The sequence below is a fragment of the Cynoglossus semilaevis genome, chromosome 8 (genome assembly GCF_000523025.1).
Source record: "Cynoglossus semilaevis isolate Cse_v1.0 chromosome 8, Cse_v1.0, whole genome shotgun sequence".
NCBI lineage: Eukaryota > Metazoa > Chordata > Actinopteri > Pleuronectiformes > Cynoglossidae > Cynoglossus > Cynoglossus semilaevis.
Genome location: NC_024314.1, coordinates 7604110 through 7630445, shown reverse-complemented (window position 1 = coordinate 7630445; position 26336 = coordinate 7604110). Strand labels below are relative to the sequence as shown.

Sequence of the window (26336 nt, the reverse complement as noted above, 5' to 3'; positions counted from 1 at the left end):
CGATAAATCATTAAACAAACAGCAGCATCCCTAAACCAGACCACATAATGATTCTAATGCACTGAGCACATGGACAGACAGGCACAGTGTAACCTACCAGTCATATTGAATGTGTTTGTGCAGTTAATGATTTCCCCAGGCCTCCCGTGTTGTGTGGTGGTAGGCCTCGTCTCCGCCCCTGCAAGGAAATAAAAAAAAAGGGAAATGTTAGGGAGGGTTAGCAGCTGAGACTGAGCAGGGAGGGGAGGAGGAAAGGGAGGAGAAATAGCATATAGAAAACAAACAAGGCCATACAGTACCAAGGCCAGAAAGGACACCCACCCCTCCTCCCTCTGAAAATCCCCCCTGCCCTCAGTTCATCTCTTCTTTTTCTCTGACTTCTTCTCTCTCAGTCTCTCTCTCTCTCTCTCCTCAAACTAACTTTATGAGGCTTCTCACCTAACTATTCATTATTTAGTCCTTTGTTTTGCATATTCGTTCCTTCTGTTGTCCTAATCCCCTGCTCCCTTTCCTCTCTCTGCATGGCTTTACACTGCTTCTCTTCCTTCTCCTGTCAGGACACCTACAGATGTGTCCTCAGGAGTTTCCACTTATTTACCTCACAGACACGTTTGAAAGCCAAACATAGCCTTTATAGGTACATAAATACCCTCCTGAAGCCGGCAGTACAGGTTTCAATGTTAGCAGTGGAACGACAGACCTCTGTAAAACGATGTCAAGCCAACAGAAGTATTTTAGCCGCTAATGTTATTGTTCACAAGTCATCAGAAGTGTTTGTACTGTATGCCAGCTGACCTGAGTTACATAAGCTGCCATTAACAAAAAGGAAAATCCTTATAAAATAGTCCAGGGAAGGACCATTAACAAAGGTAAAGTTCCTTTTCAGGTTGTTTTAGTCTCATTGAACCTTTGGTGTGTTTCTGACAGATGTAGGCCAACTGAGGGGCTGGTTAATGAAACCAGGCTGCTGCTTCATTTCATTGAAAAGGACATCAATGGGATACAGCATGGGCAAAAAAGTCCTGTAATGTTTAAGCCGAGGGACTGGCACTTTACCGGATTTTTTCACTCATGACCCATTTTCTGCAGAAGCACTCCCTACTTCATAGCAACAGTCCAAGGTTTCACACTGAGCCTGGTGATATGGCTTAGATTCCCAAGATTCCCTTGACCCAACAAATGATTTGGTTTTTACCATAAGACAATATGTCAGTGATTGATTTTCTGTGAGAGTGAAGATCATTTTAGTGAGGCACATCAAACGCACCATGAATAATGGATGGTAACTGCTTTCAGTTTCTCTACCTTTAAAAGCGGGATGTGATGAAATTCATTATACTATACATTAACACAGACATTGGTCCAATGTTCTGTTAAACAAATTTATGTTTTTCCAGACTTTACTGTCTCTTGCTTGTCATGGAAGCGTACGCCCACCAGACTGGCCACAACTGACAGCTGCCTGGCACACATGAATACGGGGAGGGGGAGGGTGGGGGGGTAGATAGAGAGAGGCACACCAGAACAGATAATGAGAGAGAGAGAGGGAGAATTAATGAGAGCATATCTGAAACATCCCAACAATCTGTGACAGAGAGAGGAAGGGAAGGAGAAACCAACCCAACTGTACACTGCTGGAGACCGTAGATGGGAGGAGGAGGGTGAGCAGGAGAAAGAAGAGGAGGAGCAGGCCATACATTCTCCATTTAATCATTTGCACTGCACATTTTTAATTATCTTTCTGTGGTGGAATGTTTTTAGACTGTATGAGAGCAGATGTACACATTCAATGATTTAAATACAAAACCAACTGCTGAGCTATGCCAAATGGAAATGCGTTCAAAAGTCTGGAGCGAGGCTGATTTATGGCAGCCCTGGACTTCCGATTACACAGTACTTTGATGCCACTGCCTAGCCTTATTTGCATACATACCATATGGAATCCCAAATATCTCTTCTAAGGAAGAAAGATGACGTGAATATTAATTCACAGGGAGATTTTGTTTTGGATCATATGTGTGTAGCAGTAGTACAACCAAAAGAAAGGGATGGGTTTCTCAGAAAGAATTATCTAGATTTGGATGTATTATGGTATTCTTATAACACTGTTTCAGCGCTAAAAGGGTCGGCACTGCAAACTAGGCCGATACAATATAAAGTTGAATTGTTTTGCCTTGTTATTAATTAATAAAAAAAAATCTTGTCTAAAAATACAGAAAATTCTTTATCCCTAATGACATAAAGCCTGTTTAAATCTAGTGAAATTGAAAGTAAAGCAAGGTTGTGCTTAACACGCCTGATACATGAGGGAAACTCCCCTCTGTGGGAAGATAAAGACTCAGTGTTTGTCCCTGAATACACAGTGGATGAGAGATGATGGCGGAAGATTGATCGGCCAATGAACATGCAACATGACTAATTAACTACACGATGCCAAATGTCATGCACTGAGTTTATACAAGTGAAGTTTGGGTTTTCGTTAATGGATTCACGGTGATCACGTTCAATGACTCGCCCCTGATATGTGCACTGGAGGTCAGATACCGTATGCCACAAATACACCAGCTCCACTGACTGAAGACAAATGGTAAGATCGGAGGTCAAACCTTTAATTTCTGCTGACAGTCTGTGACAGGGACAAACTCACATCTGTCTTCCTTCACTGGAATCAAAGGGTGAGAAAGAAACCAAAAAAAAAAAAAAGCGAGGGGCCACTGACAGCAGAGAAGCATCGCTGTGGGCAGTGTCTTTAAAGCAATGTCTCTTCATTTGGCTAAGTCCTCCGAGCAATGCTATCACTGCTGCCAGAAGGGCCTTTTCACCATCCTGCCCCCATGAATGGCTCACTTTGTCCGAGTGAAATTCCACTGGCAAGTCTCGAATTAGCTGGAGGGTTCTTCCTCTGCGGGCCCGTGTGGGCAGAAAAGATTGGGCACAGAATGAGAGGTAGCTCACTGTGAGGTGGATTGTGCTAACAATGAGGAAGCCGTATGGAGGAGCAGTGAAATGGTGGCCCCCTGCTGGGAGTAAAACTAACTAATAATATAATTTGAATGTTGAAAACTGAGGGGAGGGGATGACAGTGCGTGAACTAGAACCATGTTTAGCCCACATGCTGAGTTTGCTTTCAAGGCACAAATTTGACAAGTGGTTAAGCAGTGCTAGGACGTCAAGAAGCAAATATGAGTCTGACTACACTCAATTGTTGGATAAACTCCACTGGTGTAGAACTAGGCATCAGCTATATTTTGGCCACCTTTAAATAATGAAGCTTAAATTTAATTAATTTCAGCATTTTCCACATTAATGTGTGTACAGTATCATTTTACAGATTGATGACTGGATTGGACTAAATATGCAATAAACTTTGTTGTAGATATTCATGCAGTCTATTTGAAAGAAAGTGGTGGTAAAATGTTACTGTTCAATTCCATGAGCAGCTTATCTAAACATATAGGGAAATAAAAATAACCTCACTGTAGAGTATAACTTTAGAAGTCGGGATCAAAGCTCTACAATTATTTTAGACTCTTATCCAGTCAGTGACACTCTACACTGCAGGAACAAGTGACGAGGATTTACCAGGATCAATACATGAACACAGCGTCACATGGGTTCTACAGAAGGATGCATTCTGGGAAATATACAAAGCTGTGTTTTTGAAGATTATTAAGGTCACATTTGCTGGGGCTATATTTACACTGACTGTACAATAAATATAGCGTCTCTAAGCTCAACCTGCTGCAATGTGGGATCATGTTGCACAGGGACTATATGAGCAGGGACTAATCCAATGACAGGAGCCACACGGAGGTGTACCGAGGGTCATACGGTACACGGTCAACAAAATTTGTGATGGACTAGATCGTGGACTTACTTTAATAAAAAATAAATAAATAAACTATTATCATTAGAGGCCTTGAGGAGGTGCGGTGAGGAATTAATACAGATTTTAAAGAGGTGGAGTTTTCTACATTGAAAAGTCAGTAATGGTGGAGGAAGTCAAGGAAAACTGATACAGTATTTCTTGGAGGTGATTATTGACCCCTCAAAAATCTGGTAAAAGGTTGACCACAGGATGAGGGTTTTTTAAGGTTCTTGTGTGCAAATCTGCACTTTATGTGTCATTGAGACACTAAATAACACAACATCCTAATCCAGCACATTAAATAAAGCCTACAAATGAGCTTTGATTAGAAATGTTAAGGACTAATTTTAGTACTTGGCGTGACTAATTGTGAGACGCCGATCTGACGCTGCAGCTACAAAAATCCCCTCCATGTCTCTATGTTTCAAAGAAAACTATAAAATTGGCCTTGTGAATATCGTTCATTGGATAAAAAAACCAGACCATAAGCTGTCAGAGAAAGAAAAATGATGGGAGGTCATATGACCCCCAAAGAGACTGCTTTGATAGTTCCAAACAATCTTTATTTGTCCTCGATCACAACAAGAATGATCTGAATATAAATGTACAAACTATTTCTCACAGAGTTGGGACTGTACACCACTTAACTTAGAAAATGGATTCAATAAAAAAGGACAGATTAAAACCAGAGGATTGATACAAGTTTGATTTTTGTTTCTCAGATCGTGTGTTAATTGGTCAGAGCTGGTTTCCAAGATAAGGTGTAAAAGTGAACACAGCACACCACTGCACACAACCAAATGTGACCTTTTTTTATCCCATCACCAAGTGATCAGTGGGCAGCTCAGTGTGTGAGGACGGAGCCATGCTCAGAGCACCTCAGTGGTAACTCGGCAGCTGGTGGACTCAAACCTAAAGCCTTCCAGACCCAAGTCCACTTCCTTACCCACTAAGCCACCACTGCCCCTAAAAAAAGTTTTGTAAACAGGAATAGATGGTGACTCACGTGATGAACATTGAAGGTCAAGTCAAAAAGTTCAAAGTCAAATAAAAAAATGACAAACATAACTTAATTGTTCTAAATAGAATTTCATAATTTATGTTCAAATGTTTCAATCCTTGAAGATTGTTTTATTGATTGTGAATTTCCTTTATATGTTTATAAGAAAAACAAGACGCTACTGTACCTCAAGGTCCTACAGTATACACTGACAGTACAGCGTACAGCAGTCTTAAAACAGGAGCAGATAAAGTGTTCCCACTTCATAGGCTGTTCCACTGAAAACATCTTAAGGGTAAAATCCGTCTGTGGGCCCCAAGTTCACTATATACCCCCTCTCTGGTGGCAAATGTAAGGCTTTGAACTGAGGTTGGGTGGGGGTGTTGGGAATTCATCGACCTGTCAAGCCCATGAATGATGTTGGGTGGAAAAGATCAGATCCTGCCTCGCCGTTCTGCCTTCGGGGGGACGATCTCCTGACGATTCCCACCCACACAAGGCTAAACATGGCAATTACTGAAGGCCTTCAGCGCTGACGCGCACAATGCCATTTTAAATGTGATCAAATTACAGCACTTGTATCTGTTCAGGAGGGGGAAAAATCTGAAAGGATGGACATATAAGAAGCAGTTGATCATTAAAGGACCACTTCTAAAGTCAAAGCTAGAGAGGTTTTATTGCGGTGAAATCTTTTCAGACAACTATTTATCTTAATTGCAAGGGAACACATGTAATTGCAGCAAGAAAAAAAAAAACTGCCAAGGTCCCACTGGGCTCCTTTGCATCAGCACATTGCATCATGGAAATTCCTGTGGCTGCCATAAGGCCGTCCCTTTGTCAACGGATTTGCTGAGCACACATGAAAAAGGGGACTACAGTACTTATCGTTAATAACACTTTTATCTCTCGTCCCACTCATCGCCATCTTCACACATTCTCCTCCTCTTCCTGCGGCTATTTCATCTCAGTCAATACAGGATGTGAATTACATTTAAAATGCACAGATCCCCCAAACCTCTCCTCTGGCCCCCACCCCACTCCATATGAAGTGGAAAGAGCACAAACCACCAAAAACTGCACAAACCACTGACATTAGAGCAAATTATTATTAAAATGAGGTCTTAAAGGCAGCATCAAATAAGTCTGAGCATCTTTTTATGGAATGTTTGGCTATGAATAATCCCGAATCTGGACCCTGGATGATTAGAACAAGGTTGTAGAAGCTGCAGTGTCGTCGAATACTATCACCTGCTTTATGCTGAAGATGTATTAGGGGGCACAAGGCAGAAAACAAGTAAGGCAACTGCTGTGACCATGGTGTGGCGCTGTGGCAGTGGAATGGTTGCGACTCCTTTTTTATAGAGGTTCACATGGTGCCTTCTATTCAAAACGACACCAATAAACTGGATCCACAGACCTTTGACCTACTTTTGCAGAGTTAAGAATCTGTCATCTTCACTCACCCAACAATGCCCATCAGACTCAATCAGTCGACTTTTGTCACCATGCTACGTAATGTTGTTTTATGCGCAAACAGGCAGTTAAAAACCGCAGACACGTTTCAGAGTGCATTTTTCAGCTGTCAGTCTCAGAAACATCTCTGTCCATGTGTTTTAGGAACACAGATGTTTCTGTTGGCAGTGGAATTGCCCACATATTATTCATGTCATGAAACAGACCCAACACTTGGGTAAGAGTCCAATTCCGGACCCATGAATAAAGTCTCTCCCTATTTTGGGCTGCCTAAACCTCTTCTGACCAGTATAATATATATGTCAAGGTCCACAAACATCCCACATCAGCATTTTGGCGAACCATAAGATATTGGATATGATTTTGAATATCCAGTGAAAAATACAGTCAAGACTTGGATCCTCCTTTCATTGATGACAAATGATGCATTTTATGTTTTCTAAACAACCCCTACGGATGATGGTTAGTGTCCTGTTTTTGATGAATTTCAGTTTTTATTTGGTCTTTTGTTAATCTATCATCACTGGTTAATCTGGACTCCATTGCCTTTGTTTCACCTGACTGTGTCTGCGGTCAGTGATGTGCGTCAGTACAGGCACCACGGTCCTCAAACATGATGTGACCAATAAGCCTTGCTTTTGGGAAAATTGCCGTGACCATCTGGAGTTGATGGAACATATGAGAAAAGAATTGTTACTTCATGGTATTGTAGCTGTTTGGTGTACATCAAAACAAAGCATGTCAGGGATTTTTAAGTGCTCCCTTCAGTTAGACTGTGAAGACAAGTCAAACTGGAACCAGTAAATGACACATACATGTGTGCAGTTTAACCAATGACTATTTGTTGAAAGCACCCAGAGATGCAGTTCCAAGTGCAGTACTGCTGATGTCCAAAGAGGGATGGCAAAAAGATTGGAGTATGACAATAATTGTTCAATTAAGTCAAGGTTGTCAAACTCATTTTGGTTCACGGCCCACATACATCCTAATTAGATGTTAAGTGGGCCAGATCAGTACAATCATAACGTAATTAACTATAAATAACAATAATTCCATGGTTTTTTCTCTCTGTTTTAATGCAAAGAAGTACAATTAGATGTATTATTATTGTTAGGTATTTATATTTAATTAAATCAATTTTACAAAAAAATACTTTTTGGTTTGAAGCATGTATATATGCGGGTCTCCAAAAATTGGGCAACTCTGGCAAGAAAGAAATTAAATACTCAAGATGCTTCATAACATCTCCTTCATTCCTTCTTGTTTATCGCCAGGGCAGCCTCTCAAGTTAGCTCCACCTGCTGGTTCCAAACACAATAAGGAACAGCAGCCTGCATCAGAGACGACAGTTGGTGGGCTTATAAAGGATTGGTTTGCAGTAAAACTGCAGCCATAAACTACAGTAAATGTCCAGAGGCCATTTGTGTGTCTTTCTGTGGAGGGAAAGTGAAGTGAAAGGTGAAAAGAGGAGGCGCTGGGGCTGTAACATGTTCACGGTGTCACTCTTTAAGGGTGGTCGTTTTGTCCGAGTGAAAGACTGGGCTCATTATAAGAGTGGCTGTAAAACGCACAAAACTCTGGAGAAGATGACCTAAGAAAGATGACAGGGAGGACAGTAATACGGGGAGGTGATGGCTAAGATAGACACCAAGGCTGTAAGAGAGGGGAAGAGAAGGCTACATAGGCATATGGTTCAAGGGGACATAAAGTGTGTGTGTGGGGGGGGGTCATGGCAAGCAAGGAGAAGACAATGCAACCGGGCTTGTCAAAATGAGAATTTAGTGTCTGTCAAGCTGCAGACAGCATTCCTGTGCTGCCCCTGACACTGAGTTTGTATGATATGCTCATAAAAAGAGCAAAGGAAGCAGAGGGTGAGGACAAGGGGAGGAACATTCAAGCTGTAACATTTTTTATATATTCACAACACGGGCGGAGACAGTTATATTTGGGTCTGAGGGAATCTGACTTTTAGGTAAAGTATAATTTAGCAGAACTACAAACTGAATACAATGACTTCATCAGTGTTGACATTTGAAGTTCCTGTTTAACATAGAGAAGTTCTCTAGAGATGATGCTGCCAAAACACTGGGGATTAACTGACTTTTAGGTTATTGAATGTTGATTATCTTAAGATGTTATACTCGTGCCACTACCACCTTATATCTGCTTGGGGTAACGAAATTCTTTGTAGAAAGATTCCACTTAGAGCCCTGACTTTATTTATGCATTGTGAATCTAACAGAACCTATACATTTTGATATTTGTATATTTTGGACATTCCAAATATCCCTCACAGACACTAGACACACTGCTGTTGGAATGTTCTTATCGTCTCCTGGAAGGTAAGTCAGATTAAAAACAAATGTTGACAAAATGCTTTGTGAACTTCATTCCACAAAATCAGAATCTAGTAAAGCAAAGGGGAGGAAGAAGCTCGACAGGCACAGGACAACAGCTGGGTCCCAACCAAGCTTAAGACCTGCAATAAATCACTGCCCAGCCCAGAACAGAAGCTATCATGGTACAATCTAAATGTGATTAGTTTCCCATTGTAATCTAGGCCCTGTTCAATCCTCCTGCTGCTGTAGGTGACATGTTTAATTCGGAGGATTAGTCCAGCACCGCACCAGTCAGCATTGTGTTTTTCAGTTTGTGCCTTCAAATCAACCCCAGAGTGATCGTATAAAAACCCGAAGATCTGTACACAGTCTGTACGGGTTCCACCACATGATGGCTTAAACATTCAAAACTTTACCAGCTTTAATTATGTGAAACCCATTAACTTCTGAAATCATTTGCCTTGAGCATGCCATGACTTAAATAGAGCCATTATTCCCAAGAAGACAAAAAGTAATGTCGTCCCAGCATTTCTCTTCAAGTCCTTAATTAAGCTAGCAGCATTTAGCTTTTGAAACTCTGTGCATGTACACACTCAGACAATGTATCTGCTCCACATAAAGTCTCAGTTTAATGGCACAATACGACACGTTAACAACTCAGTGGTTGAGAACATCAAATCAACAAACCATGTGACTGACCACATGATGCCACATGTGGCCATGGCTGTTATTTACAGCCCTTTATCTGTCTCTGTCCCATCTGCAACCGTTTGTACAACAAAGACATGAATTTGGTTTGGGATTAAACTCTTCATCCGCAGACAAGTGCACAGATTAACACACTGAGCATATTCCCATTCATATTTAGGTTCAGTTACAGTTTCAACTCAGCAGGACAGTTAGTTGGACCACTGTCGGGATTATAAGCAAAAGAGGGTGGGGATACTACTATATCACTGTACTATGGCTCTTACACATGAATGTCTTACTGCCCTGCCCTGTGATTTTAATGGTCCCCTGAGACGAATAAAGCTCTTTAAGTTGAATAAAATGACTGTTATGAAAAACAACAAAGAAGACAACAAATAAAGGACTATGATTTTAGCATCATTTTCATGTTAGCAATATTTTATGACAAACCAAACAATGACTGCAGTTAAATCTTTATTTGTCCTTATTTGTATTTTTTTCCTGCTTTTTGTTCCTTGTACACAAAACATGAGAGAAGAGCTACTGTTCTCTTGTGCAGGCACAGAGGCATTGTTAGTCTTTCATTTGTAGAATTCATAAACCTGAAAATCTCTGCCTTTTATTGATTGTGGTTTTTTTTTATTTGCCTTTGTTTGAAGCAAATTTCTAATTTTCTGAATTGAAAGGGCAATGCAGAGAAACTAAAATGTAGAGAAACTAAAACTAAATGCTTAAAATCCCCAATCCTGGACTTCACACAGCCTAAGGCGGCGCACCACAGTGTTTTAACCGCTGAATATAAATTTTACCTTTAAAAGGATGTAAAACTTTAGGTGAAAAGTGACAGCTAGGCAATTAAACCCCTTTTAAATGTCAACTTTGTTGTCAGATGATTTGGTGTTACCCACGTCACCTGCTTAGAAACAGAACCAGAGAGAGTTGGGCCAGTTCCATCTCTCCCTCTGGTTTTTTCAATGTATTACTTCAGGTTTTTTTGTGTTGCTTCTTTTATTTCTGGTAGTTTCTACAGATATAACTGCACTGAAGTGAGAAGGTGATACAGAAATATGGCTGCCCTGTGGTGAAGAGGCTAATTATTACTCAAATCTCTTGTACTTTCAGTCAAGAGAATGTATTATAAGCAGAATGATGTAGTATATATGTATATAAAATGTTTTGAATCTTTGAATCTGAAGTAAGGTTGTTGTCAGGCCAGAATCTGAGAGGTTTTGTATGCTCTACGAGTCACAGAAAAATAATTATAGCCATTTTGCACACATTGTTTAAAAAAGTAGGCAAATCACTTCGTCAAGTACAGAAAAACCCAGGGTGTTGTGAGGATGGTGAGAGTCAGTTAGGGACTGATAGCCAGAGTCAGTGAGAAAAATTATTACCCAGCATGACACCGCATAACTTCCTCTTTGACCCCTTCACTTCCTGTGGTAAGGTCGCCATCTATCCATAAAACACTCGGAGAGATAGACAAGCCGTTCCATGTAGTCTGACCCCGGGTCATTCAAATTTTCAACTAATGATCTCGGCTATGAAAATAGATGGAAGGATGTATATGGATTTCATGGACACCGTTCCTCCTTCTCACTGTGCAGACATTGGCCTTTGCTTGGTGTCCTTCAGCACCTACTCATAGCTGGGTGAGGTCAGGGCAGCGCTGCACTGGTGCTAAAACATTATGTTACACAAAATGAGCCAGGCAGCAGAACAAGGTTGTTCAGATGGTAGAAGAACCAAAGTATTTCCCATAAAATTATACTCAATCCTGACACCTTCAGGGGAGGATAGAGTACATCTGATGATGCAGCCGTCCAATTTTATTAGTTTTATAAGCTTTTGTGACCAATCAATATAGTATTGTGTAGCTTTGTCATCCAACCAAATTCTCATCCACTGAGATGAGGTCTACATCAGAGCACATGTACCCCTAGGTATGTGTATGCATATACTGCAGTACAAAGGCCGTTTATTACGCATGTGGAATGCTTCCGCTAGGGTTTTTTAGGCAGTTGTGGCAGGTCATTCCAAGCCCCCCTGCTGTTCCCTCATCTCTGCTGTTCCCGTCTGTCACCTGTGCTGAGTTAATAAGATACATTTATATTTACCAGGATAAACGCACATGCACAGGGAGAGAGAGAGAGAGAGAGAGAGAGAGAGAGAGAGAGAAAGAGAGAGTAGATTGAGGAGAGAAATGCTTGCCGTAGCTGACAGTGTTACTACCAAAACGAAGCCAACTTCATTTTGGAGATAGCTGTTAGTTTAAGCACTTAAACCTTGTTTGGGTTTAGGTGTTGTTAAACTTACAGCATCATTATTAATAACATCAGATGTTGTTTATTGATAAACTGAGCCCCGCCCTGCAGTTTGAGACACACCTGCCTGGTACTGTTATTTAGTGTACAATAACAGTAACAGGGGGACTATTATACTTCAGAATTCTGAAGCTGGGTGACACAAACACCAGCTCTGTACGTGTGTATATAGTAAGCGTGTACTGGTACTACCTAAGAGAGCAAAGGAAGTTAAGGAAGTACAAATAATCATTTTTAATATACTTTTTCCAACAAAAAACTCACATTGTTTTGAAAGGAACTATTCAGAATGCTGTTCAGAGTAGCAAGTGCAGTCACCTGGAACCAGTTACTGTTAGTAAATCATTATCAGAAGCAGAATTTAAATATGTATTGGAGGTTGTGCAAAGCCGACGCTGAGAGGAATGAAAATAAACACGAGCGGAGTACATAAACTGTAGTAAAAACACTGCAGTATTAGTTTCCCATTTCTCATTCCACCGACACGTATCCAGGAGCTCAGCTGCAGCTTGATGAATGCTTAGCAGCCAAATTTTCCCAGCTGATCTGGACTTGCTTCGACTTTGTCATAAGTTCGAGCCAATTCCCACCTCCCTGGACTCCCTGCCAAGTAAGCACAACAACACTGGAGCAGAGGCCTGGCAGGCAGCGAGGTCGACATCTGACAGACAGCAGGAAAAAACATCAGACCTGGCAGCCTTGAGCTCTCACCACCAGCACTGCCAGCTCCTCTGTGTGTGTGCTGGTGACTAGTGCTGCATCTTTTAAAGTCAAAGCATCAAGAGCTCTGCTGGACACTGCTGAACTGTGGTAGTATGAAGGAGGCATTTAGAGATGACTCACCATGACATCACATCTGCATTCACTTGACATAAAACTCCACATTTTTTTTCTTGCACTGTTGCCTGTGTGAGAGAGATGTGTTCCAAGGACTTTTACCAACTTTTTTATAATTAGGATTTTGTCATAAGAACAGTCAAATTCATCAAATCTGAGCTGGAGTCAGAGGAACTCTTTAATTCAGGTTTGCTGCCAGCCTGTGGAAAATCCATCACAGACTACATGCTGGTGCTGTACGTGCAGCACCATTGTTCAGTGAATGGAAAATAAGAAAATCTTAACCAAGTCTGTGTATCTTTATAGAAACTGTGATGTCATTTATTGTACATAATTGATGGCTGAACATATGAGCTACTATGTATGGTTTGGCTGGGTCAGGTATCGAGAACACAGAGACACTCCTTGTGGCGTAACTGTACGCTTATCCTTTTGTGTCCAGAGAACTGGAGATGTGACAGCTGTACCACATGATGCTGATCAAATATGTGATAAAATGGAAACATTCAGGAATACTACGAGCTTAAGCAATCTTGCATCACGAAACCTTCTGCTGACATGCAGAGACTGCTCGTGGCAATGGTATCTGCCAGGAGAACATTCCTGAGAGGATGTTGACGGTACAAAGAGCAACTGGAATTATCCAACAATTATGTACTGTACTGTACTCTACTGTACTGTACTTGCCAGCTGTGGAATGTTATATTAGCCAAATACGCCTAGGGATATTCTGTTATAGTTGGGAGTATTTGAGTTCATTTTATTAAAGCTATTCTTCAGGCCTCAAAAACTAAAATAAACAGACTGCATGTACTGCGTTGCTTTTTATTATTATTTATAGTTAGTTAACTTTTCAAATCTGGATGTTTTCGGTTTCCTTGCGCTGAAGGATTAAACGCTTTGTAAATGTTTTGTGGATAAAGTTGGAGGGACCAAAATGCCAATTCCCTTTTTATTTTATTTTTTTATTTTTTTACTTTTTAAATTAAAAAATAAGTCTTAACTTTGTATACTATAAAAAAATCACTTTAGTTGCATTTTATCTTGCAAACTGGCACTGTGGTCTCTGTCCTACAGAACTGCATGGTTTTTGACATGACTGTCCCAACCATAAAATTACAAAGTTTCCAATACGTCTGAATCGGCAAAATCACAGCTGTGTTTAATTGTGGCCCAAGTCACAATCATTGCCTCTTGTGAGACCAGAGTACATTTCCTTTTGGCTGAAACAATATGAATGTTAAGGACTGTGGTGGTGGCCAATAGAAGCAGCTAATCCATTTTTTACAATGACTGGAGAAAATATGCAGACAGGGCCACCACATTATCGTTGGCGGTTTTCTTGAATGTGGACACATGGCTAAAAATGTAGGAAGACGATTCCATTCTTGATCCCACATACGAAGCTAACATTGGTCAATTGTCTCAGTAACTGTGGAAGTGGTGGTCAATGAGCAAAAGGGTGCAAAACAGAAGGGCTTTGTTTGCGATGCCCACAAACACAAGACCAATATGATGCAGCTGGATGGACCAACTGAGATGTCAACAAAAGGACTTTCTAATTAGTGAAAAAACTATATATGAAGACTAGAACAAATGATTTCTAACTATTTGATCTGTTGTTTTTTCAGGCCTGACGGCTGAAGTCAGGGTCAGACCGGACAAACACTTTTTAATTTACACTCACTGTAAAATGAGAGGCAACTGGGGGAGATGATGGACAGACGGATTAGCGCAGGTTTAACAGTATCACTGCTCCCCAACAAAGAAAGTGGCCTTACATTGAACTTGAGCCCTCACACACGAACTCCCAAAATCCTTTAGCCCAAATATATTTAGTGCCATTAAGTAAAGTTAAATTACTGTGGGGCTATAAAAGCCTTATTAACATAATAATCATTCTGTTTACGGCTTCATTTTATAAGGATTACATCTGACAGAGTTACGAGCGACTGGGACTGAAAACAGAACCCACCGAGACTGGACTGCATGTCTTAACATTTACCAACGCCGGAGCAACACAACACACCAAAGGCGTGAATAATTTTAGGGTTCCACTTTTGAACATGACAGAGTACTGGCAAGCCGTGGAAGAGCTGGTTTGGCTGCAAACAGTCCCGGCAACACATCCGCTCTGCACATGTGTTCTCCACCCTCAGAGGAGCCACCAAACTGTAAATCTAAACCAGAGCCAATACAATAGACAACCAAAGACACACATTAGAGCGGGATAAATGAGCAGAAGGGGTTACTGATGGCGCCACAGACAGACGCACTAAATTACTGCACTAATGTGCAGCAGGATCATCATCTGACACATTTTGCACATGCACCACTCAAACACTCAAACGCTGTCTTGAGCAGCCTTCTACATGCTACGGCTTGTGTAAATACAACCACATGAAAGCATAGCAGTGTTGACTGGGCTTAGCAGATCTTTGCATTGCAATGTCAAAACATAAAAAACAATTAACAGCGGGTTAATCATTGTGCACAGACTAGACGCACGTGACTGAAAAGGAAAAGGCAGGGAAATGAGAAAGTGATCTGAAGGGTCACGTGGAGGTAAAGGGAACGGCAGAGTTTACAGGCAGACACAGATGAGGGCAGGAAGGATGGGAAGAAAAGGCGATCCTTGACTCAAGTAAGCATTTGGCTCCAAAAGAGAGAACATCTGTAGGACAAATTTCTTTCCACTTGCCTTTTTTTCTCTACTCTAGAAAAGGGAAAGCAAAGCATGGTGAGTTCTGAAGAGAAAAAAAAGGCTCCACTACAAAAGAGAAGATTAGATTTAGACTAGTAAAATTCTAAGTGCCCATCATGAAGTAAATTCATGAAAGAAAAAACACTTTCAACATGTTCTCAGCAGAGGTAGAACACACGTTTGTGTTGCATCGCATTTTGCTTCAAAGCCATTCTTCAAAAGACGAGAGATGGATTGTTTTTAAATGGGGGCAGCAACTTACCATCACAGGCGCAGAGGGAAAGTGATGAGGGTCACCCAGGTTAGTTAAACATTGCAGGGCAATTCATCAGGAAGTGACAAAAACGAGGCAAAGTGGAAGTAAATGAGAGAGAGAGAGAGAGAGAGAGAGAGAGACGGCGGGCGAAAACAACACAACAATCCAAATGTCATGGGACGAGTTTTCTGTGCCTGATTGTCAGCCCCTCGTTGGCACACAAACCCCTGGGGTCAACATGTGGGGTGACAGATGCAGAGCGAAGGGGGCCCACGGTGCTCCAGCAGTCTGTAGTTGATTTAGGATTTTTGAACATGAGCCAAAATTCCACAAGAAACACAGTAAGCAGGGGGCCGGCCCATAAAACCAAGCCCCGAAATGGCGTTAAAAAGTCTGAACGGAGGGGGAGGAAGAGGAGGAGGAGGAGGAGGAGGGGAAAAAGGAATGTGGTGAATAAAAAATAACTGTATTTGTTTGAGAGAGAGAATGAGCACGATAGAGCCGACATGCTGGGGAAACAAGATTCGGGGGAAGTGGGGGGATTTCCAACTGGGATTGCTGGGGGTGCAGGGCACCAGGCAGACATCCAGCACTTTATATGTGCAGATGAGCAAGTCCTTCTGTATGTTAGCAAAGAGGGAGGAGAGGGAACATTTGAAGGAGTGCTATACTTGAGGTGGAATAAAGGGGAGGAGGGCACATCGGGGTCAGTGAGAGTGAAAACTGAGTACATAAAAGTGAGATAAAGGAAAACAAACAGAAGGAAAAAGTGGCTTGTAAAAATGACTTACAGTATCCTTTGAGAGGACTAAAGACGTCAGCTGAGGATTTAGTCTCTGCTAGCCAAAAAAGGACACGTGCACTCAGGTGAAAGGAAACATCGATAATGCTTATATCCCGAGCAGCAGCAGCTCGATGGGTGTACTCCACTGCCAAGGTCATACAACATATCTGTTAGATGGTCACGCTCTCAAGTTGAACAATCACCAAGTCATAACTTCTATTGTCATGGCACATTAATGTACAACAGCATGGTGGCCAATTTTCTACTGCTTAATCATTTTCATGGTCGCAAGGGGAGATTGCGTCACTCCCAGCAGTCATTGTTCAATGACAGGGAACACCCTGGACAGTTCACTCTCTCACAGGGACAACCATTCACACACGCTCCTTCTTATCAGACATTTAACCTAATCCCACATTTAGGACTGGAGAAGGAAATCTGAGAAAAGGTGGAGAGATCCTGTCAACTCCGTGGTCAATGATCATTAGTTAACACTAGAAATCAAACCACCTTGATCAAAGGCCTCCTGCCTACATTCTCCTCCTAACTGTGGTCAGTAACAGCACCATCGCAAAAACCAACCTGACGTCATTAAAGGGAGAATTAATAATGAATACAAATCCAATAATTTCTGCGTAGACACCAGAATGATGAGGGTCATAAGCTGTCACAGACGAGGCCATGCTGGGCTGATGGGTTCAGAACATCTACGACTATCAATGTCTGCATCAAACCAAAGCCAACAATGTGAAATGTGGCCCTAAATATCAGTCTGTTCAGACTTATGGAGGACTCTACGCGGCCTGGGACCAGATACCCCTATGTGAAATTTCAGGTGGCTAATAGTAGCTTTAAGGCTAACACCACTGAAGATGCAACCACACTAGTGTGTCCTTTAACCCACCCTACATGATTCAGACACGTGTGAACACATTCCTTCACAGTAGAAGAAGAGCAATGACTTACAGCTGCTCCCATCTTCATGGGATGCAGCTGCTGATAATCAACAAACGTGATTTGAAACCGCTTTTTCTCCAGAACCTCTTTTCTTATGTCACTCTCACAATCTATCAGAAATAAGGGGTGATACAAGGTGGCCTGCCCAAGCACTCACTGGCAAATGGAATAGCAGACTATTGACCCAACGATTCATTCTGGTCAAAGAATTCTAACAAAAATAAGCAGAGACAATGGGTTTCATTTGGGTATGTACTACATTAAAAGGCAGAGCCAAATAGGTGATGAAATACATTCAGATGTCTTAAGAAGAAAGTGTTTATGACTGACAAAAAAAAAAAATCAGACATGGAGGGAGCTATGAACAGAGAGCAGCTGCTCATTCATCTGTAAGTATTTACCCTTCATTTAAGACTCAGCAAACAAACTCATCCTCTTTATTCATCAATCTGTGCCTCTTTATGATCTGTGGGTTCAGAGGGCAAACTACAGAATTGAGGATTTGCGAAACCCCTGCTGAGAAAATGTTAATCACTAAGAAAAGTTTCAACTTTTCTCATCTCTTACGTCCAACCATCAGATCTATTCTTCTTAACACAAACGTGTTAAGAAGAATCATCCAAGTATAAAAATGATAAATGATGGCAGTGAAAACAAAGACATTCAGACTAAAAGCACGTTCTCACAATGCTTTGATTCTGAAACACTCATACACTATATTGTAGAATGCCCAAGAATGCCTATATTGTAGAATTGATTTCTGAATGTAACAACAAATCTGAGAATTCTGAACCAGAAAACCACAACTCTGTTTAACCACCTCCACAAAAAGACAGAAGGACAGATGAGATAAACCCAGTCAAGTGTCTCACAACAAACCCCAGACTCGTGATATGTTGCCTGTGCTTTGTGTTTAATAAATAAATAATAAATAAATAAAAAACAGAAAGAGAGAAACGCAGCTGCGACTACGGCAGCTCTGCAAAGATCAAGAAATGTGTTACAGCTTCTAACAGAGTCGTCCGGATTGGCCCTGAGAGAACATCTAATAATGTGTGCTGAGTGAGGGGAAGGTTTGAAGAGGGTTGGGTGTGACACACACACACACACACACGCAGCTCTGCTGTCACATGTTTGGAAAGAACCCAACCACATCAACCATATCTTTTACATACTAATACATTTAACACAGAAATACTCTGAAATGTTGAACCTGACACTGATGCAGAAACCAATGTTAATGAGACAAGAAAAAAAATGTACCAATTACAGAAGTCATTTAGTTTCGGGGTGATATTAAACTGCCATTGATTGATTTGACCCAGGCCACTGATGCATCAGCCAATAATAGTCTCTTTTTGATAAGTTTCATTTTTAAAACTCCACATGTGGACCACCTATGATGTAGTTTAGATTAATACCAGATGTAAATAACCATTCTGCACATTTACCAGCAGTGGCCCACATCTTTTAGCTACCTGTGCACTGATGGGTAGTTTTATATAAACTGTCTATAGAAATATGAGCCATATTACTTAGCACTTAGCATCAAAATACTGTTCAGCGAGATTAAAGACTCGGGTTCAGTTCCAAACCTTAGTGGCCCCTACACTCCAGTTCAATTTCATCTTGTAAAAAAAAAAACAACTCTCACACAGTATTAGCATTCGTCGCAACTCAGTCCTAACTTACAGTGATCATTTTGCCACGGGCTAAATGTTCCAACAGGCTCAGTGAGTTTCTTTCACACCGTGCCCCATCTTTTCTTTTCTCTCTCTATATCAGCACCTTCTATTTATAGCAGCCTTGCTGCAGTGGTGCAGCTCAGTACAGTATGTTCTATAAAACACAGGCCTCGCCCGACCACATCCACGGCCATGCATCTGCATTCAAGAGTGTTGGTACAGAGTTGGAATCCTACAGACAGAAGGACGGGTATACAGGCACTCATATAGCCCTGGGCATGTACATATAGATTAAAGGACGGAGACAGACGGCCGTACACGAGACTCTGATGCCAGGACACGCATGCAAATGAATGGGCTTAAACAGACAGAGAGAGACATGCAGTGAGAGTCTGGGACATGGGCTCAGACTGTTAAAAATAGATGCAAAACATTCACACAGGACACACACTCTCTCACACACATACACACACACAGCAGTGATGCAATGATTTGTGGGTAGTTAATCAATCTTTTAAGACTGTTTAATATCAAAGGATTGATTACTACATCACCGCTGCGTTTCTTAGTATCCTAAAGTAACAGATTTACTACCAAAGTATTGGATGGATAATAATAACATTTACCCTTTCTTGGTATATATTCAGGTGAAGCAGTAAATATGTCTTCAGTGTTTTAATCGAATAACCACATAATCACACAGGAGTGTGTGTATTTATATACACACACAGTTATGTGCACACAGTACACACACACACACACTGATGTTTTGTCAAAACTGAAAATCAACATTTTTAATATCTGTAGTCAAACTGCAGCAAAATACTTATTGTTGATAGTAAAGCACTACAAGCCCAATGAATTCCCACAAGGTTACTAGTAGTAATTACAATCTAGAGGTGCTGTGCTTCGTGCTCCTCTCAAATGAGCAGGATAATTGGACGTATGTATGTTATTATTGTCCAGTTTCCTTGTGTTTTTTCCACATAAATAAAGCCTGACGGAGAAAAGTCTTCCAGTGACTACAGTTTTTGGTCAACTGTGTGACGGTCAGTGATTCCTCCAACTCTGAGTAGTTTAGTGCATCCTTGCCTTAACACTGCTCTGTCTGTTTGCACTGTAATGTCGTGCAGCCGTCAAAGCTGGATAAGTTCCACAGGAACATTACAGTGCTGGCACCTGACTGATCCGACCTCAATAGCTCCACTCAGACTAAGGTAGTATAAAGACAGTTCATAGGTCAAGGCTGAGGTACACCTTTTCTCAGTGAGAGGAAAGCACAGAATCAAGAGAGTTCTATCTAAAAAAAATAAAGGATGATGAAGTAATAGTAGACATCATAAGCTGAGATTTTGTTATTAAAAAACAAAACAAAACAATACAAAGAATTAAAACAAGAGATTCCAAAAGCTTAAACTCTAGTTTTGCATTAACTGTCTCATGGTAGAAAGCACACACACATTAGCACTGTGTCAAACCACAAAGGCACGGGTTCAACAAAACTTACCTTGACAGACTTGGCATCGATTTCATACACAAGCTGCCTTGCCAAAAAGCCATGTGGGTAATTTATGTAAGAGATAAATAAACAGGCCAAGAAAGAGGCGGCAGCAGTGAATTAATATACAACACGTCTGGATCCTTTATCACCGTAGTATTATTTATCCTATTTTTCAACTCCTGTACAAACGTAATCCCACATTCAATAACATGAGAGCAAATATCAAGCTATATAAAGAGCAGCTTGATCTATTTTTTGCCCCATCGTTTGATAATGCCCCACCTCTCACTGTACGACTGCAAGTAGTCATGGCATGTTGAAACCGGTCCATGTCCCTACCCAGTTGCATCTTTAATGAGAAGGTGTAGATCATGGTTCACTGATCTGGAACTGGTCCAACGCAGTACAAAAGTAGACTAAAGCATTCTTGCACCCTCCCCCCATGTCTACCTGCTGGATTGACAGGCAGGGGAAATTCAAATATACTGTGTGTGAACCAATCACACAGGGCTGAGATGTGTTAACTTTTTAAAGGAGGCAAGATTTGATTATGTAAAAACACCTGAGGGCCAACTGCTGCTACCGTGATACTGGATACAACGACTAACTGGCAAACAAATGCACAGCATTTTCACAGGTTTGTTGAGAGTGCAGAGAGAATGCTGTTGTTAAATTGATACTGACATAAAAGACACTCCACTGGGATGTTCCAGAAACATTTCACTTTCTTTACTTTATTTGCAGCCAGAAGATGATGACAACATGAGCACATTTTTCTCACTGGGTTTTGTTAGCAGTTCTAGATAAAGTAAGGGCAATGTTTTAGCTGTTAGCATTAAAATCACTACAATACGTTAGGATATGGATATCAAAAGGTTAGCAAAACTATAAATAAATAAAAGGCAGGCCACAAAAATTCATCAAAGAACTTCAACTGATCCCCGAGCCCTACTTTGGCTTTGCCCAGATCAGGACTATGTTTTTTGTGCGGACATTTAAATCTGAATTGCTCCTCCCGGTGTCTGTGTTTAATAATGAGTATGTAAAGAGACAGAGAGTCTCAGAAACTTTACTCCACATGCCTGCTTAAAACTCAAACCATACTGTTGAAGCTGCTCTCTGAGCCTGTTTTCTTGACCTCTACCATTGCATAACTTGTACTTTTCTTAGAGTATTACCGACATCCTCCAAAGTTCAATTCAATTGTGCTGCAAAGTAGTTCTGTAGGAGCAGACTAAGGAGGATTGGAATACTTGTGGCACATTAAGAAAAGAGCTGCCCGCATCTGTGTGGCCGTTTCTGCCAACCAACCCCCCCCCCCCCCCCCCACACACACACACACACACACACACATCTCCCCCTCCCCCCACATCTTCCTCGAAATGTTCTCTTTAGTAATTTTCTTTCCTTTTCTCCCCTGAAGAAAAAACAGTCTGGTTCCGATTATGGAGATGTTTGCAGTGCCCGGCTCTTTGTGCCCATGTTTACAGCAGATTAAATGTAATAAACATGCTGACTACAGTTAGCTCTGCTGGTTTTGTTTTGATTCTCAGTGAGGGAGCCCTCGCCACAAAGAGATCCTTTCTACTGGCAGCAGACCCATTTGAAATCAACACCAAGTCTTTACTCACAGACCTCTAAGTTGAGATAACTCACTCACAGTTTGCACTATCACATGCTTTTCACCACAGATGCGTACAGTACTTTTTTAAAATGTGATCCATTCTAAGAATGGGAAACTACTGGCCTACTTTCTCTTTATATAAACCACAGTGAAGCCAGCGTGCTGCGTTACTTGGTAAACTTGTAACAATCGCCCTTTTGTCCCTGCATAGAGGTGAAAGACATTGTAAGGTCTTAGTCTACACTGTACATGTTATCTTTATCTATAATCCTGTACAGCTGAACCCCTGAAGGAGCCTGAGTGACAGTGAAGACTGGCCCGGACATGACTGAAGCAGAAAAAAGAAAAACACAGGCATCTGGAATGGTGGAGTACATTGAGTCGGTGCTGTTGCACCATGTGAATACTGGTGACAGACTGGACTGGTCTATTACTGTACATAATGTGCTGTGGGCCGACTGTTTGAGCGAGAACTTTGTATGTTCTTATCACTCCCTGCTGCACCTGTTCTGAGCCTCAACTGACACTAGCCTGGGTAAAGATAAAGCCGAGAGGGGAGGGGGGATGGGGGGAGGAAAGAAGGGGGTAAATTGTAATGTAAGAATCATGTGCTTATATCCCTTGGAGCCTAAACTGTATGTGCGTGAGCATAAACTCGTTTGATAAAATCTCTCTCTCTCTCTCTCTCTCTCTCTCCTACTATATCTTTAAACACACACAGACACTACCAGCAGGTGATATATGTATTGGGACTAACAGCAATTCAGTGGCGGCAGTATGACTTACTGATCTGGAACCTCTTTTAAGCAGCCGGCCCGAGTCAAAGGCGTGTTCACATGACAAACCAGTAAAATCAACATATTAAGATTTGCATATAGTGCTATTGTTGTTGCACTCAAGCAAGTTGTCAGGATTGCATTTATTTGCCAATAATTACCAATAATTGTCCTTCTCTCTCTCTCTCTCTCTCTCTGTATATATACATATATATACTTTTTATATACATTTATATACATATATGGATCTGAGGTCTGTGTGTGTAAAAAGGTAAATTAAAGCGAGAACACAAATGGACTGGACACACACATGAAATGCCCATATGTGAATAAAGGTGAGCACGTGTGGCCGCCACAGTCCCAGCCTTTACCAGAGGAACAGTTTATGAGCGAGTTAAGCAAAGTTCACGGTGTGAGTTTCAATAATCTAAAAAATTGTTTTATCTTCTAAATCATAGAATGAAATTAAACTGATTAAAAGACTGGTCATTAGAATGAGAACTTTATATATTTTTTTTTTCCACAGCAAAACCACCAGCCACATGTCTGACAGGGACTGATACAATGACTGTAGATTTAAACTGCCTGGGGAGGGATTTACCTGAATGTAACACAGGTGTTACAATGTCAGGTGGCAAAAAACATTTATCACTGTAGGCAAACATTTTAACCATCGTCATGCAGCCTGCCTTTATCAATATGTTAAAATCAGATGCTCTCGCTGTGTTGTGGCCTGAAATCCAGGGTTACGTCAGAGTGGTGAAAGGCAGCACTCTGAAACTCACTGAAGGAAGAATGGTGGCAGATCTGAGGCTGAGCGGTCTGTCCTTTGAGCTGCTCAAGATTAGGAATTGATGTCAGACTTGAAAAAGAACATCTCTTTATGTTTTTGCTGCATCTTTCTCATGATTCTTCATTCAAAACATGCATCTTTAGAACTGTGTTTTCAGGCACAAGGACAAGGACAAGGACACAACTAAGACAGAGGTGCTCGTCAAATACATGGGATCCACGTGGCCTTCCATCCTCGGTTCTAACTGTAGATAAATATCAGCCTCGCTCAGTAATGATCTATGTGCAAATATGACCACAATAGACAGTGTATGTTTGAGTCTGGGTCTGGTCACATGACGGGGAGATGTGTGTACATATTTGTCCTTTTGGACTAAGCGTGTGCATGTGCGTGCAGTTTTCATCTGTGAGTGTGTGCTCTGAAAGAGCATAGATTTGTGTGTGTGTGTGTGTGTTTGTGAGAATGTGATGAAGAAAGCAATTCCCCTGATAGACAAGACAGATGGTCAGGGAGGAGCTCAGCTTCGTCTCTGTGCCACCTGAGAAGCACCAGGGCAGATACTGTACGTGAGTCACATCTCCCTCTGGACAGAAGTCGATTTATTTGGATTCCAAAACTTCTTGTGTTCCAAACTTCTGATGCCAGCTGCTGCACGACACAACAATACCAAGAGAGTGAGACACTGTACAATGTGAATACTGTATTGAGATTCTATTTTAGGTATAACACCATCTCAATCATGAATCTTCACAAGTACCAGATTCCTCAGCTCTGGCTGTTTCCCTGATCTGCTCATTCCTCAGCCTGTCCATCCTGATCCCAGAGAAAAACCAAAACCAAATTCTCAGGAAATTTAATGTTGTCACCTCTAGCTCTGCCCTTTGTTTTGCTAAACAGTGCTACTGTCTTTGAACCTTCAACCTTTGCTTTCTACCTATTTGTCAAATGTCTCCTCTGACACTCACCTCCGCCCACTCCGACCTGCTTACCCACTATTGTTCTCGCCTTTTGTGAATTATGCTCCGGGAGTTTGAGTGCAGGAATTCAGACTCATCTGGCAGCATGACAATCTGTATGAGAAGCTTATCAACTTTCACACTCTGTTTATAGACACAGTTACAGTTCTTTCAACTTTTGTTTCTTAAAAAAAAAGAAACTGCTCCCCAGAGCTTGAAGAAATGTTTTCATGCTGACTTTGTGCTCAGAGGAGAACATCCTTTTCAACCTTGCATGTAAAAACACCACACCTTCCTGCTTCACGGTGGGTACACTGTGTTCACAGAAAGTATTCAAAGACACCGTGTACAGGATCATGAGTTAACATGCAAAGTATTGTATGCAAAGGCGTGACTTGTCAGACAGGCACAGCATGTCACGTATGGATATGACTGTGTGTGACTTGAACACAGAGCGAGATAACACCCGATATGTTATCACAGAGAGAAGGGGGGCCGGGGGAGGGAGGGAGAGGGGGGCACTGCTGACAGAACCCTGAATGGATACTGGAAAATGAAGATGATGGATGTGTCACACTCATTTCACCCAATCAGAGGTTATATTTCAGTCACACAATCCAACATCAGCCAACCCACATCAGACACCGATGCAGGACAATCTGATTTCAGAAAGAACTGTTTTTGTTCAAAGGAGGTTGACTTTATAGAGATATACCTTTTACATCCACCAGAAACACTTGTTTTCTCTTTCTGTCAGGTTCTGTCAACGTCAGTACATCCAGCTGCTGACGCAGCGTTCCAGCAACACCTGTGTCTTCATCTAGGCTGAACGCACATACAAACTCCCAAGGTCCTTAGCAGCCAGTGGCACAGCGGTAATGATCCTGTCTGTGCAGCTCGTCTCCACCCTTCATGTCCGTCTCCAATGGTATAAAAAGTCATGAACACATCATTCTCTTGAGCAACAGCGAGAAAGCTCTGTAATTTATTAATCTGAAAACAGTTCAACAGTTTTTTGTTTAACATGATCTACTGTTGTGCTCAAAATTATTTCAATTAATAATTAATAATTGATTATTCTACATTTCCAGTTAATTCTGGAGATGTTTTTGTTTCTCTATAAATTACCATAGTGAGCTTAACTTGAAGAGGAACTTTGTTGAACATGGAATTGACCTACAATCAATACGGTAGCTACACAGAAACGTATTCAGGTCTGTGTACTGATCATATAGCTCTGCCCACAGCATCCATAAATAAAACTGATATTACTGACATTTTTAGGTGCTGCACACACTATATTCAGAACTAATATACAGATCCTTTCCAAAAAATTAGAATATCGTGAAAAAGTTGTTTAATTTCCATAATTCCATTCAGAAAGTTAAACTTTCATATATTCATAGATTCATGGGCCACAATTTAATCAATTTCAGGTATTTATTTGTTTATTTTTTACATAATTTTGGCTTCCAGCTCATAAAACCCACAAAAACAGGATTTCAATAAATTAGAATACTGTGAAGAAATCATCAGGGCATGAATGTTTTAAACTGAGTGTCACACACCAATCATCTACTAAACTCAAAGCACCTGCACAGGTTTCCCCAGGTGTTATTTAATTGCTTTGGTTTGGTTCAATTGTCTCAGTTCGGTTCAATATGGGGAAGACTGCAGACATGACAACTGCCCAGGAGACCATCATTGATACCCTCCATAGGATGGGTAAACCTCAAAAGTTTATAGCTAAGGAGGCTGGCTGTTCACAG

General features: G+C 41.2%; 1 protein-coding gene across 4 annotated transcripts in view; it reads right to left on the bottom strand.

The window, feature by feature from the left end:
* LOC103381858 (thyroid hormone receptor alpha-B) overlaps window positions 1-26336 on the bottom strand; it is a 115670-nt gene that overhangs the window by 71584 nt on the left and 17750 nt on the right. For 3 of the 4 annotated variants that reach the window (XM_025057234.1, XM_025057235.1, XM_008314418.3), the window contains exon 3: window positions 98-178. The exons of the other annotated variant lie outside the window; for it this stretch is intronic. The gene's annotated coding sequence lies outside the window, so the exon portion shown is untranslated. The remainder of the gene's footprint in view (window positions 1-97; window positions 179-26336) is intronic. 4 annotated transcript variants of the gene reach the window in all.